Raw genomic sequence first — 12,602 nt, forward strand, 5'->3', positions numbered from 1 at the left:
AGGTGGCTTCTTCTGCAAGCCTTATTTGAAAAGCTTCACTTCAGTTTGATTTTAGGCGATTCTCAATAATGGTTGTATTGTAGATTACTTCTAATTTTGATGTGGTTGTGAGAGATGGTAAACACAGTGTTTACCTACTGCACCATCTTGGTTGTCCTCTTGTTTTGCATTTTTAGTTGCTCCTATGTTGCATGCATAGATGTTTTCTAGGGCTATGTGCTCTATTTGGATTGATCCCTTTATCATTATGTAATGTCCTTCTTTGTCTCTTATTATTGTCTTCGTTTTAAAGTCTATTTTGCCCAATATAAGTATTGCTACCCCAGCTTTTTTCTCATTTCCATTTATGTGAAATATCTTTTTCTATCCCTCTATTTTCAGTCTGTGTGCATCTTTCAATCTGAGGGGTGTCTGTTGTAGACAGAATATGCATCAGTCTTGTTTTCTATTCCACTCAGGTAGCCTATGTCTTTTGATTGGAGAATTTAATCCATTCACATTTAAAGTGATTATTGATAGGTACATAGTTATTGCCATTTTATTATTCATATTTATGATCTTCATTAGTAGTTTGTTTTCTCCTTTCTTCTGCTTATAGAAGTCCTTTTAACATTCCCTGTAATACTGGCTTGGTAGTAATGAATTCCTTTAGCTTTTTTTTATCTGGGAAGCTCTTTATCTCTCCTTCAATTTTAAATGACAGCCTTGCTGGGTAGAGTAGTCTTGGTTGTAAGCCCTTGTTTTTATTCACTTTGAATATTTCCTGCTACTCCCTTCTGGCCTGCAAAGCTTCTGTCAAAAATCAGCTGATAGTCTTATGGGAGTTCTCATGTGAACAACTATTTGTCTTTCTCTTGCTGCTTTTAGGATTTTCTCTTTGTCTTTAACCTTTGCTATTTTAACTATGATGTGTCTTGGTGTGGGCCTGTTTGGGTTCATCTTTTTTGGGACTCTCTGTGATTCCTGGGCTTTTATGTCTATTTCCTTTACCAGGTTGGGGAAGTTTTCAGTCATTATTTCCTTTTATAGGTTCTCAATCCCATGCTTCCTCTCTTCTCATTCTGGTCCTCCTATGATGTGAATGTTGTTGTATTTGATCTTGTCCCACAGGTCCCTTAAACTAGTTTCATTGTTTTTTATTCTTTTTTCCTTTTTGTTGTTCTGATTAGGTGTATTCTGCTACTTTGTCTTCTGTATTGCTGATTCTGTCCTCTATCTAATCTGCTGTTGATTCCTTCTAGTGTATTCTTCATTTCAGTTATTGTATCTTGATTTTTGACTGGTTCTTTTTTATGGTTCCTATGTCCTTTTTATGCTTGTTATCTCTGTTGAAATTCTCACTAAGTTCCTTAAGCATTCTTATAATCAGTGTTTTAAATTCTGTCTCTGGTAGGTTGGTTGCCTTCATTTCATTCAGTTCCATTTCTGGAGGTTTCTTCTGTTCTTTTATTTGGGACATGTTTTTTTGTTTCCTCATTCTTGCTGCTGCACTGTGTTTGCTTCTATGTATTAGGTAGATCTTTTGCATCTCTCGTTCTTTTCTGGGTGGCCTTATACAGTATGTGTTCTGTGTAGTTCAACTGCACAGTCTCCCTTATCTCCTGTGTGTGTGTCCCAGGAGTGTCCCTTGAGTGTGTTGTGTGTTCTCCTGTTGAGGTTGAGTCTTGATTGCTTTTGGCATGTCAGTGACTGGGATTGACTCCCAGGCTGACTGACTGTGAGGATTGGCTACACCCACAATGTATTAGCTGCTATGTGGGGGTTGACCCCTCAGAGGAGGCTTCAGCCCTGTGGGCTCTTGTGCTGTTTGAGACCCCCTTTGGGTATACCACTTGTGGAGCTACCTAGGTAGTGCTCCGTTTGGTCTGAAGCTGGCTTCTGGGTGTTTTTTCTGGTGTCTCTTGGTAGGGGCTCCCATGCAGGGCAACTTCAGCCTTGCCTGTTACCAGCCTACAGCTACCTGGTAGGAGACAGAAAGCTATATGTGGTTGGCTGCTGCCTTTGGTGGACCAAGAGTCATGTGTGGGTGGCCTCACTGTGAACTGAGGCTGGCTGCCACCAATAGTGGGCTTGTGGCAGCTTAGCAAAAGGCCCAGGACCCCCTAGGCCTATTGCTATCCTCCAGCTTCCCACAAGGCCCAGCCACTGAAAGAGCCTCCTTAGGTGCAAGTGCTGGGCTAGTTGACCTGGTGTTGAGAGTGCCTTTGGCAATGCAGCACTAACTGGGAGGGTAGAGTTCAAGGGAGTCACGAGACGTGACCAGTGGTTTTCACAAAGTTAATGCAGATTCAGTTCTTACATCAGTGCCCAGTCTGTGACCACGTTGCCCAGCTCCCTGAGAAAAATGCAGCCAGCCACTGCCTCAGGCTCGCAAAGTCCTGAGAGCTGTGCCTGAGTGGTTTTGGCACAGTTTGGGGGGCACTGTCTACCATCAAAATCTTTCTGGGCCATTTAAAAGACTTCTGCAGCTTGTAGGGTGGGGCTGGCCACTCAGGCTCCCAGAGTGACCCTGGCAGTGCAGTTATAGGTGGGCAGGGTATGGTTCCAGGGAGCTAAGGGGTGTGGTTGTTAGTTTCTACAAAGTCAGTGCAGTCTCAGCTCTCACACTGGTGCTAACCCCATGATCATGCCGCAAAAATGCCCCGAAAACACTATCACTGGGCACCACCTCTCTCAGGCTCACCACTGCCCATCTACGTTGCGGTGCAGGTCTTGGTTTACCACCCACCAGGAAACATTTCCCAGGCTTCCACAGGCTCTCTGTCCACTTTAAATTGGTGTCTGTGGCCTGTGAGGCAGAGACAGCAGCCCAGCAGTCAAGAGTTTCCCTGGGCAATGTAGCACCAACTGTGCAGAGGGCTTACACCTGAGCATCACCAAGGCAGTGCGTACACGTGGATTCCACCAGACTAATGCAGTCCCAGATTAGGCCCTTTAGGGGAGGGCTTAACCCTGGAAAGATGGTGCCCTGCTGTAAGCCACACATGTGTAAAGCTCCACACAGGGACAACAATGGCCCCTGTCTCTCCAGCTCTCACACCAAAGCCACTCAATTCAGTCCTTCTCTGCATATCCCTCGGCCTCCCACGCTGCCACTCTGCCACTGGAGATCAGTTGAGTTGCTTATGAGCAAATGAGTCCATGTGCCAGCTCTACAAGAGGGCATCTGGGTTTCCAGCTAGCTTCCATCCCACCAGGAAGGGTAAACAGTCCTCATTGATTTTCACTGCTAGGTGCTGTGGGAACTCCTCTTCCTGGCACAGGACCCCTGGGCTGGGGAGCCCGGGGTGTGAGTGGGGGGCCTCTCCCTTTTCAGGGGGGAACCTCTGCCACCGAGGTGTCCCTCCCAGCACTCAACCTTTATCTGTGTATGTTTGGAGTCAGCTCATTTCGTGTGTCTGCCCTTCCTACCAGTCTTGATATGGCCTGTTCTTTATATCCTTAGTTATAGTGGTTCTGTTCAGCTAGTATTCAGATGATTTTGGGGTTGATTGTTCTATAATTTTTTTGTAATTTTGGTGTGATCCTGGGATGCAGTAGGCATAGCATTTACCTAATCCACCATCTTTGACTTCTGTATTATTCATTTCTGACTGGTTCTGTTTTATGGTTTCTATGCCCTTTGTTTCAGTTCTCACTGAGTTCATCTATTCTTCCCCCAATGTCATTGAGAATCCTTATAACCATTGTTTTGAACTCTGTATCCTGTAGGTTGCTTACCTTCATTTTGTTTAGTCTTTTTTTTTTCCCCCAGAGTTTTCTCCTGTTCTTTCATTTGGGACGTATTTCTTTGTTTCCTCATTTTGGCTGCCTCTCTGTGTTTGTTTCTATGTATTAGGTAGATCTGCTATGTCTCTCAGTCTTGGCCATGTGGCCTTAGGTAGTAGGTGCCCTCTGGGGCTCCAGTGGCACAGTCTCCCTGATTACCTGCACAGGGTGCTATGGGCGTGTCCTTTGTGTGTGTTGTGTGCGCCCTTCTATTATAGTTGAGCCTTGATTACTGTTGGCATGTCAATTGGCAGGATTGACCCTCAGGCTGACTGAATGTGGGTTTTGGCCACATCCATAACTTATGGACTGCTGTGCAGGAGGCTTACTCCATGAGCAGAATTTACCACCAGAGGGCTCAGGTGCCTACTGAGACCTCCTTTTGGTTGTGCCACTTGTTGGGATAATTAAGTGGTGCTCTGATGTGGTCAAAACTAACCTCCAAGTATGTTGGTTCTGGGGCCTCTTGAGCGGGGCTCCAGTGGAGGCCCAGGTCATCCACTGCTTATGACCAGTTGGGGACTACCTGGTACGAGCTAGAAAGTGATCTGGAGTTGGTTGCTGCCTGTGCTGGACCAGGAGGTATGTGGGTAAAGTCATGCTGCAAACTGAGGACAGCTACCATCAGTACCAGGATTGGGGTAGCTTTGCAAAAGACTAGAACACCTCGAGGCCTGCTGCTGCCTGCTGGCTCCTATGAGTCTCAGCTGCTGATAAGGCTTCATGCAGTGCACGAGTTGGGTGAGGTGGGGTTTCAGGGAGTCACCAGGGTGGAGCAAGCAGAGCTCACCAGGCCAATTCAGATTCAGATTTGGCCATGTGGGAGATGGTCTAACAGAGGAAAGATGGCATCTGCCTCCTAGCTGCCCAGGAGGAGGATTCTACACAGGGAAAATGGCGACTGTACCTCCAGTCCTTGCCTTGAAGCCACACAACTCAGCCTCTCCTTGTATATCTCTGATACCTTCCCAGTCACTGTCCCCTGTCCCCCACGAGAGCCCAGGGGGGGTGCCTGTGAGCAAGTGAGTCTGTGCACGTGTGCCCATAGCTTTTTAAAGGAAGTGGTCCAAAAAATACATACATATACATACAGACAGTGAGAAAAAAATGTATACACATTTTAATAAAGGAAAACTGTATTAAAATTGTAATACTCAATATACAAGTATTCCAATAACAAAAGCTGAGTGCAAGTCACGTTTGACTTCTGCAATTATAAGAGAAGCTAAAAGTGGTTACCATCAGCATCCAGACACTTCTGGTTATGGTGAACTACTGCTTGAGCAACGTTGACCAAAGTGTCCACTTGTATACATTTTTTTTGGAACCCCCAGTATATAGTTGGTGGGTGTTTATTATGTGTTGTTTGCTTCCTGCTCCTTTTAGCAAGGTACTGTGAGAGATATATCAGGTAAGCATGAACCCATTTATAAGTAATGGATGCTAAGGGAATCACAGTTTCTGAGTGGCTTGTAACCAAAATTGATACAAAATTTAATAATTTGAAACCCAAAGTTGGAAAGTCAATTGCAATTATGCACCATAAAGTAGAGCCTTTGGTCAGGGCCCTTTTCAGAAGTTTTTCATTAAGACTTTTCATCTGGACAGTGGTGGCCCTGTAAAAAGTTCAAAGTAAAGGTGTTGTCATCCTAGTGTAGCCTATTGTTTTAGATGACCTTAAAATAGCCACCATTGAAATAACAGAGACGAAATATAATAAGCACAGACATGAATAAATAAAATAAGAGAGTTGGCAGACTTAAGAATTGTGACTAGAAGAGATTTTGACATGGAACCAATTGGTAGTAAATAGACTGAAAGCTTACTAAATTTTGATGGGATTGTATTCTCAACAAAACCACAAACCTGTACTAAAATGCCTGTAAATTTTCAATCTATTAAACAAGTACCAGGCCCCCAAAGTTACATCATCAGAAAGTAGGCTCTGAAATCAGTACAACCTCCAAATAAGCTCACTGTCCAATGCCAACTTGAGATGCAGCCTAGAGGATAATAGATAAGGAAAATTTTCTTAGAAGCCAATGTGAGGGGCCCCAGAGGACTAGGGGCAAGGGAATTTTTCCCATAGAATATAATTAGGACTTAACAAGGTGTTTTAATTTGGGCTGCTATAACAATACCATAGACTGGGTGATCAATAAACAACAGAAATATTTTTTTCACCATTCTGGAGGCTGAGAAGTCCAAGATCAAGTTGCCAGCAGTTTCAGTGTCTGTTGAGAATCCATTTCCTGGTTTGTAGGCAGCTGTCCACTTACTGTGTCCTCACATGTCAGAAAGGAGTGCTTTGGGCTTTCTTTTATAAGGTCACAAGTCACATTTATTAGGGATCTATCCTCATGACCTATCCACTTCCCAAAGGTCCTATCTCCTATTTAATCACATTGGGGATTAGGATTTCAACATATGAATCGGGGGAAGACATAAACATTTAGTCCGTTGCACAGGGTGTGTTCAAAATTGCTGCCAAGAAAATGAATTGTGACTACTATGTGTTGCCCATTCTTCCCTTTTCAAACCATCATAATTATGTTGTTTCTGTTCTCTGCTCTGGATTATATGTCAACATGATCCCATCAGCTTTTTATCTTATAAATATTGTCAAAACCTCTGGTCCACTGATGAGTTCCTTTCCCATCCTCAGTACTGTTATACATCCATTCTCTTTGGGCTTCCTTATTATCATATCTATGTGATTTTAAGAAGGAGGTATGATGAAACATATACCACCTTGACATACCTAACTTGGTGCCTTTAGCAACTTTTTAAAAATTACCTAAATAAGGTCAGACTTCTAGAATGGCTGAGTGAGAGTTCAGCAAATCATCTCACCAAAAAGAAACAATAAAACTGGACAAAACTGTCAAAACAACCACTTGAGAACTGAAAAAAGATATACAACAAATCGAGAAGCATTTATTCAAGAAAAAGTACTGAACCGCAATTGGAATACTTGGGAATCTGTGGTATATTAGCCTACGGCTGCTTGCATTCCCCCATCCTGTTCCATGATGTAGTAGTTCTACAGGGTGAGGCAAACCATAAGGACCAATAGCCTTGCTGCCAGAGGGGGTTCATTGATTTAGATTGGAAAGTGGAAAAACTCATGCCCAGTAGTTTTGTCAAAAGAGTGAAACAATCAAGGAGCAATATGAAACATCCGGGAAAGCCACCTTCACAGCTAGACTGAGGACATGCCACTGGTTGAGGTAAGCAACATACTAGCATACCAGCTGGAAATATAATGGAAATCTGGGATAAGAAAGTCATAGTGGTCATTGATATGTTTTTACACATCCCCGGTGATTTGGAAGCTGGTGAGCTTGTGCAAGGCTGCACACATGCTCAAGAGAGATCAGGGAGAACACCAACTACTATCACTTGTTGAATAAGAGGCCTGTTACTCAGAATGTAAAAGTTGAGGCTAATGTATAGACTGTCTAAACTTTAAATGCAGTCCCTAAACTACACGTCAACACATCAGCAAAGAATGGAGCTACATTAGTAGCTACATTAGTAGCTCTAAGTGTGTAAGTGGAACTTCTGACCAATCATGGGCTGGCCACTAAGTTGTGCTGATCCAGAGGTGACTCCTAGAAAGCAAGGCTTAAGGGTAAAAGCCAGAATATATTTTTTTAAGTGAGCAACAGCATAAGCAGCTGCACAAGGTAAAGGAATATCCTCTAAATAATTCATGTAGGCAAGTCCCTAAACAAATACCAAATAAAACAAAATGAAACAAAACAAAAATCCACAATAACCACTTGGGGTAGGGTAGGGGATAGATCAGAATCCAGAGATGCTACAATATATAATCCAAAATGTCAAATTTTCAAAAAAAAATTACAAGACATGCAAATAAATAAGAAAGTATAACCCACGCTGTCAGAAATGTAGTCAATAAAAACTGAGGGGTTATGTTGGACCTTGCAGACAAAGATTTCAAATCAGCTATAATAAATATGCTTAAGTGACTAAAGGAAACTTTAAATAATCAAAGGAAAGAATGCTGACAATAATTAATTAAATAGAGAATATCAATTAAATAAAAAAAGGAAATTCTGGGGTTGAAAAGTATAAGCAAAATAAAAATATTCACTCAGGAGTTCAACTGAAGATCTGAGCTGGCAAAAGAAAGAATCAGTGAACTTGGAGATAGCTCAATAAAGATTAGTCCATCTAGAGAACAGAAAAAAAAGGAATGATAGTAAATGAATAAAGCCTCGGGGAAATGTGGAACACCATCCAGCACATATGCATAAAAGTAGACACAGAAAGAAGGGTGTAAAAGGTGCAGTAAACAAAAGTAAGAAATATTGGCCAAAACCCCAAATTAATGGAAAACACTAAACTACACATCCAAAAATCACAAAAGCAAATTGCCTGCAAGGTTCATTTAAAGTCCAAAAACGGCTGAGGTGCCTGGCGTACCCAGCAGACTGGAACCCTTTGGGCCTCTTTCCTGAGGGAATCATGGCCAAGATGTGGAATAGTGGATTTGAAAGCTATGGCAGCTCCACCTTTTGGGGAACCAGTGGCTACACACAGTTCCCTGGGGGCTTTGAATCATTGGCACCTTCTCAGGCTGACAAGAAATCAAGAACCCGAGCCTATCACATTGTATCCTGTATCATATTGTAGCTGCTTTCTGCCAGTCTGCTTGATGAAGTGTTCAGAATTGGGAATGTTGAGATTTTACAGGTCACTAAGGTGGGGATAATCAGACATGCAAGTAAGACTCCAAGCAACATTGTTTACAAAATAGGTGACATAATAGCTGCATCCATGGATGTTCCCCAATGGGTTGACACAGATGACGCCAGTGGTGAAAACACTGTGGTTCCTCCAGAAACGTATGTGAAAGTAGCTGGCCATCTGAGATCTTTTCAGAACAAAAATACCTGGTGGCTTTGATGATCATGCCTCTGGAGGATATGAATGAGTTCAGTGCACATATTCAGAGAGTAGTGAATGCACACATGATACCGAGCAAAGCTAACAGCCAGCATTCAGCAGGGAGTGCACCTATCAGCAAGCTAGGGATGGATAAAGCAGGGAGATTTGGTGGGAATAGCTTCATGCCAGTAATGGCCTCACTGAGGTGCAAAACCAGGTGCTGAATTTAATTAAGGCTTGCCCAAGACCTGAAAGATTGAGCTTTCACCAACTCAAGAATCAGCTCCAGCACACGACTGTAGTGTCAGTCAAGCAAGCTGTGGATTTGCTAAGCAACAGGGACACATTTATTCCACAGTGGATGATGATCATTTTAAATCCACAGAAATATGTTCCGGTTGGACCTATTTTCACAGTCTGTTGTCTCCAGCTGTGCACGTTTGGCCAATCGACTTCTAGAAAGTAGGCTTCATCTATAAAAAGTCTCAATTGACATCCTTTTGTAACATACTGCTCTTCTGTTTCTTTGAAGCTCAAAGGGATCTAGGCAACTGACAGGATGTAAGCCAGAGTGGATTTCTTAAAGAAGCTACAAATTAGCTAGTTATAACATCAGAATAGATAGACATAGAAGAGGGATGCTACCAAGAGAGGTGGGTGGTATTACTTAAAATAATACTTGGAGTCTCTCTATTCCTAAAATGTTTCCTGTTGAGAGAAGAATAGGAGCAGGGCCTATGAGCAGAGAGCTAGCCAAGAAACCTACTAACCTCTGCCTGTTTTTGTTCCCTATTTTAATTATGTAGTATTACTTTCAGAATTGCACTTTCCTTCATCATGTTATGACTGCTGCCCAAAGTGTTTTTATAAACATGAGGTTCTAGAGTGGTGGCCTCAGGCCAAGGAGAGGAAGAAATGTTACAGTGTTTTGCACAATATAAATACATCCATATATTTAATAAAACAGTTACATTATTGCAAAAATAAATAAAGTCCAAAAATGATTTAGTGTAATACATTGTACTAGTAAAGGACAAAACCATATGACTATTTCAATAGACTAAGAAGCACTTGATGAAATCCAGTACATATTCTAATAAGAACTCTCAACATCTTAGGAGTAAAAGGAAACTTCCTCAAACTAATAAAGAGCACCTACAAAACACCTACAGCTTACATTTTACTTACTGGTGAAAGATTAAAAGCTTTCCCTCTAAGATTGGAACCAAGACAAGAATGTTTACGCTTGCCACTTCTCTTTATTTTGTACTAGAGATACTAGACAGTATAATCAGGCAAGAAAAAGGAAATGAAGAAGTAAAACTGTCAGATGGTAAGTTTCTGCGTGTAGAAAATTCTAAGGAATCCACAAAAACTAGACCTAATACATGAGATCATGATCTCATGTAAGGTTTCATGATCAGTCTACAAAATCAATTGTATTTCCATATGCTAGCAATAAAGAAACCAAAAATGGGCAAAATGAACACATTCTATTCACAATAACACCAAATGAATTAAATACTTAGCAATAATTTTAACAAAGGAAGTGCAAGATTTGTACATTGAAAACTACAAAACGTTGAGAGATTAAAGATCATAAATAAATGGAGATGTACTACATGCTCATGGAATGGAAGACTCAATATTGTTAAGATTCCAGTTCTCCTGAAATTTATCAACAAATTAAACATGATCCTTATCCAAATTCCACATACCTTTTTTGTAGAAATTGACAAGCTCTTCCTGAAATTTGTATGGAATGCAAAGGACCCATGCGAAAATAAATTTGATAAGAGCAAAATTGGAGGACTTATGTTTCCCAATTTCATAATGTACTTAAAGTCACAGCAATCAAGACAGTGTGGTAATCAATGTGATAGAATTGAGAGTTCAGAAATAATACCTTACATTTATCATCAATTGATTTTTCAGTGAAGAAGCCAAGGCAATTCAGTGAGAAATTATCTCACACCATATGCAAAAACCTTCCTCAACGTTTATCATAGACCTAAATGCAAGCAATAAAACTGAAACTTTTGAAAGAAGACAGGAGAAAAATCTTCATAACATTAAGTTAGGCAAATATTTCCTCAATGCTAAATCAACTATATAATAGATGCATAAGTTAAAAAAAAAGATACATAGCATTCCATAAAATTTTTTAAATTTGTACTTCAAAAGGTCCCACTAAGGGCCTGCCCCATGGCTCAGGCAGTTGCAGCTCTGCTCCTAACGTCTAAGGCTGCTGATTGGATTCCCACATGGGCCAGTGGGCTCTCAACCACAAGGTTACCGTTCAACTCCTCAGCTCCGCAAGAGATGGTCGGCTCTGCCCCCTGCAACTACGATTGAACAGGGCACCTTGCATTGATCTGCTGCTGAGCTCCCGGATGGCTTAGTAGGTTGGAGTGTGGGCTCTCAGCCACAGGGTTGCTGGTTCAACTCCCTACAGGGATAGTGGGCTGTGCCCCCTGCAACTAACAACAGCAACTGGACCTGGAGCTGAGCTGTGCCCTCCACAACAAAGATTGAAAGGACAGCAACTTGACTTGGAAAAAATCCTGGAAGTACACAATGTTCCCCAATAAAGTCCTGTTCCCCTTCCCCAATAAAATCTTTAAAAAAAAAAAAAAAGAAAATACTGCAGGATATTTTGTGCTTCTGAACATGGTTCATGAATTTTACTACATTCCAGTGACAAATTAGGAAGTTCCCATTATTTTGTTTTTTTTAAATCACAGAGATTTCTAGCAAAGAACATTTCATAAATCTGAAAGTAATTTTAAAATTACATGTGTATCACTATTACGTGAGACCATGCAAAACACAGAAATACTTTGACTTGAAAACGTGAGAAAGAAGTGTATATTGAACTATTTTTGATAAATTAGCTTCTTTATTATGGAAAGGCTAAAGGTTAATAAATTCTGTTTTGGGGGCAGCTGGTTGGCTTAGTTGGTTAGAATGCAGTGTTCATAAGACCAAGTTTGCCTGTTCAATTCGCACATGGGCTAGTGAGCTGTGCCCTCCACAATCAGATTGAAAACAATAACTTGACTTAGAGCTGATGGGTCCTGGAAAAACACACTGTTCCCCAATATTCCCCAATACAAAATGTATAAATAAATAAATAAATAAATATATAAATAAATAAATTCTGTTTTGGGTATAAAAATATTGAAATTAAAATAATGCTCTGAAAAAAAGTTATATATACTACACTACTTAGCACACTATATTATACTGCTTAACATTTCAACTATTGAGAACCTACCTAAGAGAAATTAAAACATTTCCACTCAAAAATTTATATGCTAATATTCATAACTGTGTTATTTATAATAGCCTAAATTGAATACTACACAAAAATCAATCAACTGGTGAATGGATAAACAAAATATTGCACATGTATACAATGGAATAACTGTCCATCAATGAAAAAGAACAAACTACTGATAAATGCTACAACCTACATGAACCTTCAAAACGTTATTCTGAGTGAAAGAAGACAAATAGCACTTGTTATATGATTCCATTTATGTAAAATGTCCAGAAAAGTCAAATCTGTAGAGACAGAAACTAGATAGCGGTTGCCTGGGGCTGAAGATGTAAACAGGGATCAATTGTAAATGAGCATATGGGATCTCTTTGGGGTGATGGAAATGTCCTAAAGCTGAACTGTGGTGAGGTTGCAATACTGTATAGATTTACTAAAAAAAATAATTGGATCTTAAATTGAGTGAATTTTATGGTATGTACATTACACCTCCATAAAGCCATTTACAAAAAATTACTAAAACCAATTGCACACAGCCTAGAAGTGTGCGTGTGTGTGTGTGTGTGTGTGTGTGTGTGTGTGTCTTTATTTTTCATTTGTATTTGAAGTGTTTGCTGGTATTAACAAAGGACTATTA

At 40.7% G+C, this 12,602-nt stretch overlaps 1 pseudogene; it reads left to right on the forward strand.

Moving 5' to 3' along the window:
* Positions 1-8,271: 8,271 nt before the first annotated feature.
* LOC109461412 (replication protein A 32 kDa subunit pseudogene) lies at positions 8,272-9,144 on the forward strand (annotated as a pseudogene).
* The last annotated feature ends 3,458 nt before the right edge of the window (positions 9,145-12,602 follow it).

Source organism: Rhinolophus sinicus, chromosome 6, assembly GCF_057876585.1.
Source record: "Rhinolophus sinicus isolate RSI-liver-muscle chromosome 6, RSI-T2T, whole genome shotgun sequence".
In the NCBI taxonomy this organism is placed as follows: Eukaryota; Metazoa; Chordata; class Mammalia; order Chiroptera; family Rhinolophidae; genus Rhinolophus; species Rhinolophus sinicus.